At 38.4% G+C, this 8,000-nt stretch overlaps 1 long non-coding RNA gene across 1 annotated transcript; it reads right to left on the bottom strand.

Annotated features, from left to right (window-relative positions):
- Positions 1–3,562: 3,562 nt before the first annotated feature.
- LOC132602278 (uncharacterized) lies at positions 3,563–5,910 on the bottom strand. Its single transcript, XR_009567705.1, has 3 exons — positions 5,453–5,910; positions 4,420–4,544; positions 3,563–3,701 (listed from the first exon to the last, which is right to left on the bottom strand). It is a non-coding gene; the product is annotated as an uncharacterized LOC132602278 (long non-coding RNA).
- Positions 5,911–8,000: the final 2,090 nt, after the last annotated feature.

Genomic DNA, 8,000 nt, shown 5'->3' with positions numbered 1-8,000 from the left:
TCAAAGCAAACACTATGGCAGCGAGCTCAAGGTCATGAGTAGGATAGTTCAATTCATATGGTTTCAATTTTCGGGAGGCATACGCAACCACTTTCCCTTCTTGCATCAGGACACAACCCAAACCATGATGAGAAGCATCACTATATATCACATATTCTTTTCCTTCCGTTGGTAGAGTAAGTATAGGAGCTTGTGTCAATAAAGATTTGAGCTTTTCAAAACTCTTCTGGCAATTGTCATCCCATACAAACTTGACATCCTTTCTCAAGAGTTTAGTCAAAGGAGAGGCTATAATGGAGAAGCCTTTGACAAACCTTCTATAGTATCCCGCTAAGCCCAAGAAACTCCTTTCTTCAGTTGGACTTTTAGTTGGTTTCCATTCGACAATAGCTTGAATCTTACTAGGATCCACCTTCACACCTTCCGCCGACACAATATGTCCCAGAAAAGCCACCTCACTAAGCCAAAATTCACATTTGGAAAGCTTAGCATAAAGCTTTTTTTCTTTCAAGGTTTGCAAAACAATTCGAAGGTGCTTTCTGTGGTCTTCACTATTCTTGGAATATATCAAGATATCATCTATAAAGACCACCACAAATTGATCAAGATAAGGCTTAAACACGCGATTCATCAGGTCCATAAATGCCGCAGGAGCATTCGTCAACCCGAATGGCATCACCAAAAATTCATAATGGCCATATCGAGTCCTAAAGGCAGTTTTAGGGACGTCTTGTTCCCTTACCCGCAGTTGGTAATACCCAGACCTCAAGTCAATTTTTGAGAACAAACTAGCACCTTTTAACTGGTCAAATAAATCGTCAATCCTAGGCAGTGGGTATTTATTCTTAATTGTTACCTTGTTCAGTTGCCGGTAATCAATACAAAGCCTAAGAGTCCCATCTTTCTTTTTCACAAATAGAACAGGAGCTCCCCAGGGAGAAACACTCGGGCGAATGAAACCTTTCTCAAGAAGTTCTTGCAATTGATTCTTCAACTCCTTTAATTCTGCTGGAGCCATTCGATAAGGCGTTATAGAAATAGGAGTAGTTCCAGGAACAACCTCTATAGGAAATTCAACCTCCCTTTCTGGGGGCAGTCCGGGGAGGTTTTCAGGGAAGACATCAGGAAATTCACACACCACTGGTATATCTTTAAGGCTTGGACTTTCCAGGTGTGTATCAATTATATGAGTAAGATAAGCTTCGCAACCCTGTCTGATCATCTTCCTTGCCACAACCGCGGAGATAATATTAGATGTCAATGATCTTTCACCTTGAATAATGATGTGTGAAAGTGAAGAAGCTCTAAAGGTCACATGCTTCGACCTACAATCAACTACCGCATGGTATCTATAAAGCCAATCCATACCGATAATGACATCATAGTCTTGGAAAGGCATTTCAATCAAATCAGCAGGGAAGACTAGATCTTGAATCACCAAGGGACAACCTCGATAGATTTGATTGCAAATAACTTGTTGACCCAAAGGACTTTGGACAAGCACACCATAATCGAGTCTCACAGATTTCACATTTTCAGGAAAAGCCAATGATGAGCAAACATAGGAATGTGTAGAACCAGGATCAAATAATGTAACAACACATAAGCCGAATAAGTGAAATTTACCAACAACCACATCTGCTCCATCTTGGTCATCCCTCTGTCTCATCGCATAAGCTCGTGCTGTAGCTCTTGACCCACTAGCTTGGTTGGCTCCACCTGCACCTGTTGCTTGTGTGTTTCTAGATCTTGCACCTCTATTCCCTTGAGAGGGAGTGGTAGTAGGTTTTTGAACCGAGCCTTCCGTACGCGGAGAAGAAGTGGGGTTAGGATTAGGACAATCCTTCACTTTATGATCGAAGCTCCCACAATTTAAACAAGCACCAGAAGCTCTCCTACAAGTACCAAAGTGATTCTTTCCACATTGTGCACAAGTGGGTATACGAGTCTTGCCTTGGCCATATCTTGGAGTGCTGGCAGTAGAGGAACTTGATCTATTTTGCTTATGTTGGGCTAACTTGCGAACAGTATTACCTTTGGAACTGTCAAACCTTCCTTTTTTTGATGGACCTCCTGAATCTGCATCAGCTTTCCTGAACTTGTGTTCATTTCTACTAGCTTGTTCCTTGTCGACCCTTTCCCAAGTGAGAGCAGCTGAAACTAATTTATAAAAGTTTTCATGTTGTAGGACCGCCACAGATTTTCTGATAGAATCATTCAAACCGTCTTCGAATCGCCTGCACTTATCTTTTTCGTTATTAATAATACCATCGGCATAACGAGATAGCCTGAGAAACTTCTGCTGATATTCAGCAATAGACATACTCCCTTGCTCTAAATTCAAGAATTCCTTTTTCTTAGCATCATGATAAGCAGGTGGGACATACTTCATATGAAATTCTTTCACAAAATCATTCCAAGTAAGAACAGGAGGTTTTGCCTTGGCATTCGGTACACTTACCCACCAATCATAGGCATCTTTTTGTAACAATGAGACAGCATACTTAAATTTGGCAGCGTCTGAACACTCTAATTGCTCAAAAACTCTTTCAATCCGTTCCAACCACTGCTCGGCATATGTAGGGTCAACAGTGCCTTCAAACTCAACTCCACCCATTTTTCTCATTTTCTCAAAGTTCATTTCATCAGAGGCAGGCATTCTTCTAGCCATGTGACGAAAGAAATCAGCCATTTGTTGAAAAGGGGGATCAACAGCAGGAGCACTATGACTCATCTGAGGGTGTGGCCCAACTCTTGTACCCTGATTATTTCCCGCTTCAGATCCACTTGCACTAGGAGGATTAGAATCAGCAAAATGTTCTCCAACCCCTTCTTGTAGGTCAGGTTGGGCATTGGAGGTATTTAAACTCTCACGAGCGGCTTCCATAAGTCTATTAGAAGTAGAAGATGCCACGACTTGATTCCTACATAAGGGAAGATCACATTGCATTAGGGACATGTACATGATGCATATGCGCTATATACTAAAAAAAAACATGTGACAAAAAGGAACAGTATACCAACAAATCACAACAAAAGTCCTAGAATCACAAACCTAGGCTCTGATACCCCCCTTTGGGAGGACACTATTACGAACAAAAGCCAATTTTACACTTACACCGTTTAGAAGGAACTTATGCCAAAAGATATTCACAAATATATTTAATAGCGGAAAAGGCCCATGCGGAAAAATTTGGAAGTACGACATTTTTATTTTATTTTATTGTGCGCTCCAAAAATTTTCTTAAATGAAATACAATAGCAGAGTATCATTTTAAAATGGTAATTCCCTTCTCAAATAGTCAACACATTTAAGAAGCTTCGTTTTGAAATTTTATTTCCAAATCAACACCATTACGGGTCCATAATATGCACAAAACTCAAACTAGTGATTTTCACAAAACTATTATCATCCTTTGTACGTAATTACAAGACAAAATACAAATTCAGTATATGGCATGACTTGGGTTAAAAAAAAAACACACCCTAAAATAGCAAAACCAGTCATCAAGTTTAAGTTACAAGCACATGGTCTTGTTTTCCACAAGCCTTCAAAATTTCATACATAAGTGCCACACATGTATCATGTACAAGTCCCCGAAAATTTACAAAAACTAGATGCATATGCAGATGTGATCTTCACATGGGCTCCCAAAAAGTCTACTCCATTGGCCATCTTCATACCTCATCTCGCGCATTACCTACGATAGAAAACAACTATCGCTAAGCATGAAGCTTAGTGGTGTATAAACTTTGGGCTTGGAGCCATTAAATTCTCCAATTCCCTTGTTCGCCGTAGGTGGCTCAATAAGGTAACAATAAGCCCAAGTGAACAAGTATATCAAAGTATCGAATACAAACCTTGAAGAGTTTCAAAATATCAATACTAATATTCTAAGGCTCAAGTATCAAGAAAGCTTATAATTCAATTCAAGAGAATTTGTCAAATTACCAATTTCGCCCAATATGTACATCATGACATCACACCAAGCACCATTAATATCAAGATGGGCCGAAGCCCCGAAATCAAGAAGGACCGAAGCCCATATCAAGAAGGGTCGTCACCCAATATCAAGAGAATCAAGAACCATGTTGAAAGTGGCTTTCCACTCGTACTCGAAAATGGACGAAAATCCATCGTCAAGACGAAATGTAAATCCAAAGTCTAGATGGGCAAGATCCGAATCGAGGGGCATGCCAATATCGATAGCTAGTCACCATAACAAGAAGGACAAAGTCCCAACAAGAATGCAAAATGATCAAGCAATTCGTACAAGTGGGTGATTTAGCAAAAGTCTTGCAATACTTGAGACAATAACCATATAATAATATAAGATGAAGAGTAAAGAAATAACTCATCAAGATACTTCAAAATTCCAGAAAAATAAAGATATTTTAAGTTCAAGTTTATACACAAACCTTGACGTTTTACCACATAACAAGTTCTACCACAACTCGAGGAGTTCAAATCATCTACGCCATAGACCGACCAAAGTCCACTTCGTCAAAAAAATTCCTCTTAGCTTGTACAAGAGCATATATACCTTAAATACACAATCAAATATCTACTTAAGTTCAAAAGTTCCAGCACATCACAACTAAACACGAAATCAAAGAAAATCAGCCCAAACCATCAAAACAGAAATTCTGGACAGCGCTACTGTCTTGTATTGTTGCTCAGTTTCGAAGGGGTAAATGGAAAAACTGGACTTTGTGTCATCAATTAAAGTTGTATATATATGTCTTAGGGTCTCATAGAAATTCGAATCACCCCTACAGCAGTTTTGTACAAAAAGATATGCTCAAAATACTAACAGCAGTCCATGTAGAATGTTCAAAACAGAAATCTGGACAGCACCTCCTCCTGCACTTCATCACCGCTTTTCGGGTATCTAAAGGAAAAACTGGGTTTTACAGCCTTGATGAAAGTTTTAGGTCTATGAAATATCTTTCCAGAACATCTTGAATTACTCAAAACGGAGCAGTATACAAGGAGTTATGCTAAAAACACTAACAGCAATGCCAATCCAAAAATGGGTTTGCAAAACAAAAATCTGGGCAGCAACTCCCTTGATATTCCAGCCCACAAAACAATTCAAAACAACCACCAACCAGTCCCAAAATATTATCATAAACAGCCACAAAAAAAATCATATCAACTGCCCCAAAACAGTCATAAAAATCATACAAAACAACCCAGTATACGCTTTGTATACGATATTTTCATACACTTTATTCTCCCAATTTCGAAAACAGCAACGTATCAAAAACATCAACAATCATTATGCATCATAACTCAACCAATTCCACCCATCTAAATCCAACAAAACAGCCCCCCAATCCATAAATTGCAATAAGGCAACAAACAAGTTTATAACGCTATTTCATCCGTTCTAATCCGTTAAATCTCTAAACAAACTTGTTAACAATGAAAAGGAGACCTCAATCTTACCTTAAGTATGCAGCAACCAAGTCACCACTCTCCTTCTTAGATAATTTTTGGCTCAAAATGAAGGCAATGCAACGCACAACACTTTTCTCTTCACGAGCTTCGGAATTCGGGGCTCCGATTTTGGTCAAATCTTGGTTTTTTTGTCTCTACTCTCTTCTCTCTCTTTCTCTAATATTTTGGAAGTTCCTAGATGTAAAATGATCAGCAATTTACTGAATTTTCCAGATATGTTAACATTAATGGGCCTCATGGGTCAAAATATACTCATGGGCCGAAATGTAAATGCTTGGGTTGGGTCTCAAGTTGCTGTTCTGCCAGCCCAACTTGCATCGTCCATATCTCCTTATCCAGATGTCACCTATAAGCCCATAATATATGGTTGGAAAGGTATTTCAATTATCTACAACTTTCATTTTATGAGTTTTCCTAAATTCTCAAATTCGGATGAGGTTACGACCTCCCGAAGTCAGGTCACCCGAAACATAACTAATTTTTTTTTTCTTCTAAAACATTTGAGGAGTTACTTTCAAAAAAGAAAATTTTGGGGTGTTACAGTTCACCTACCGAGGAGGGAAAGGTAGGTGTCCGCGCGATCCTAAATTGGGTCGTGACATGTCTTGAGAAGAGGAAAGATGTGATTTAGTCATGATATTGTGATATGTGTCCATGTGTGGCACAACTGGTATTGATAGATTCTCGTTGGCATTGATATCGTTCATGCATTCATAGATTCTCATTGGCATTGATATCATTCATGTAGTCATACTCATATATTGGATAGGATTGCGCGCCGCAACATATATTGGATTGGGTTGCGGGCTGCAACATATATTGGATGTGGATCGGGTTGTGCGCCGCAGCAAGTACATGGACTACGCGGGTCCCTTATAGGTCATGACTGTTGAGGCATGGAGGTATTACACCCAGAGCATGTGTATATCAATGCATTGCATTGCATCGCATCGCACGTGCATTCATATTACATCCATCCACATCCCTGATTTGGCTGTTGCACTTATTGTATTGAATAGTGCATTTCTGCATTGATTTTTCTTTGTCGATTATTGACTTGAGTTACCGTGTGCCTGATTAATAAATACTTGGGGATTGATGGATTCGAGGATTAGATACTTTCTCCTAGGCTGTGACCAGAGGTTACGGAGATCTATTGTTGGCTATATTGGTGTTTGTGGTTATTCTGAGGAATCTTGGAAGCCTTGGTAAACTTGTGTTTAGGTGCTTCACCATAGGCTATGATTCGTCTATTTGATCCTTCTGTACTTGAGTTCTTATCCTTGGACTGTGTTGTGCCTATACTTGATTGTGAGCATGTCTATTCTTCAATCTCTTCCTTTATATATGTGAACTAACTGTTGTTGACCTATGAGGCCTACTCAGTACGTGTTTTTTGTACTGATGCTACCTTGCTACACTCCTTTTCGAGGTGTAGAGTGTGTGACATGTTCTATCTCTGATCCTCGAGATTGTTTCCCCAAGACGGTGTTGTTGGAGACTTAGGATGAGCTACTGCCAGATCTGCAGCCCGAGTTTCCATTCTTCGTATATTTATCATCTACTTCCAGACAATATTCCTTTTGATGTTATGAGCCTTGTATGGCAACATTCAGATAGTTCTTATTATATAATTCAAAACCAGTGTGGTTATTAGTAGCTCTTGTACTGACTTAGACCAGATGCCTTGGGTAGAATATGTGTTCCGCACTTTTTCTCGTTTAATTAATATTGAGATTTATTATTAATTACATTATTCTTCCGCATTTATAGTTTATATGTTGGGTAAGGGAAGGGTTCACCTATCAAGGTGGGAAATGGTAGGTTCCCGCACGACTAAGCGATTTTGGGTCGTGACAATTTCTGAACCAAGACACATTAAGATTTCTCTTAAGTAGAGTCCAACTTAATTTTTGTTCAAATGTTTATGCTTTTAATCCTTTACGAATTTATTGAAAACAGTTGAGTGCATCATAGGTTCACAAGTATATAAAAGGGGTTTTGTAATTATTTATCATTGTCCAATTTTAAGGTCAACCGTATCCTAACTTTGAAAGTTTAAGTATATTTCCACTTGTTTATTGACTTAAGGTTTGGGTTTGGCACAAAAATGGTTTGAAAACAGCCTTAAGTTCAATATTTTTTTTTCGGCAACTCATTTTTTGTAATATCTATACTCTTTTGAAATCAGTTTAAACCATTTTCCAAGTATAACCAAATTCGGTCCAACTTTATCTTAAAAAATAAAGGCTCAAAGACAGTTTTTTTTTTCGTTTTATGTATCCATATACACGCATGTCACACATATCTATTTTCATTTTTTCAAAGGTTTTACAAAATCCTTTTCCAATTTTATGCATTTATCTTGACTTAGCCATGTTTTCACTTGAAAATTGTTTGAAAGCTTTTTCCTAATTTCTAACACATTAGAGTTTCAATAACTACAATCATTTGTTTAAATATAAAATACATATACAAATTTATATATATAATGGAAAAGAGAAGAGTTAGGCTAGTGGGCTTACCGAAGACCACT

Source organism: Lycium barbarum, chromosome 7 (assembly GCF_019175385.1).
Source record: "Lycium barbarum isolate Lr01 chromosome 7, ASM1917538v2, whole genome shotgun sequence".
In the NCBI taxonomy this organism is placed as follows: domain Eukaryota; kingdom Viridiplantae; phylum Streptophyta; class Magnoliopsida; order Solanales; family Solanaceae; genus Lycium; species Lycium barbarum.
This window is presented reverse-complemented; position numbering and strand designations above follow the sequence as displayed.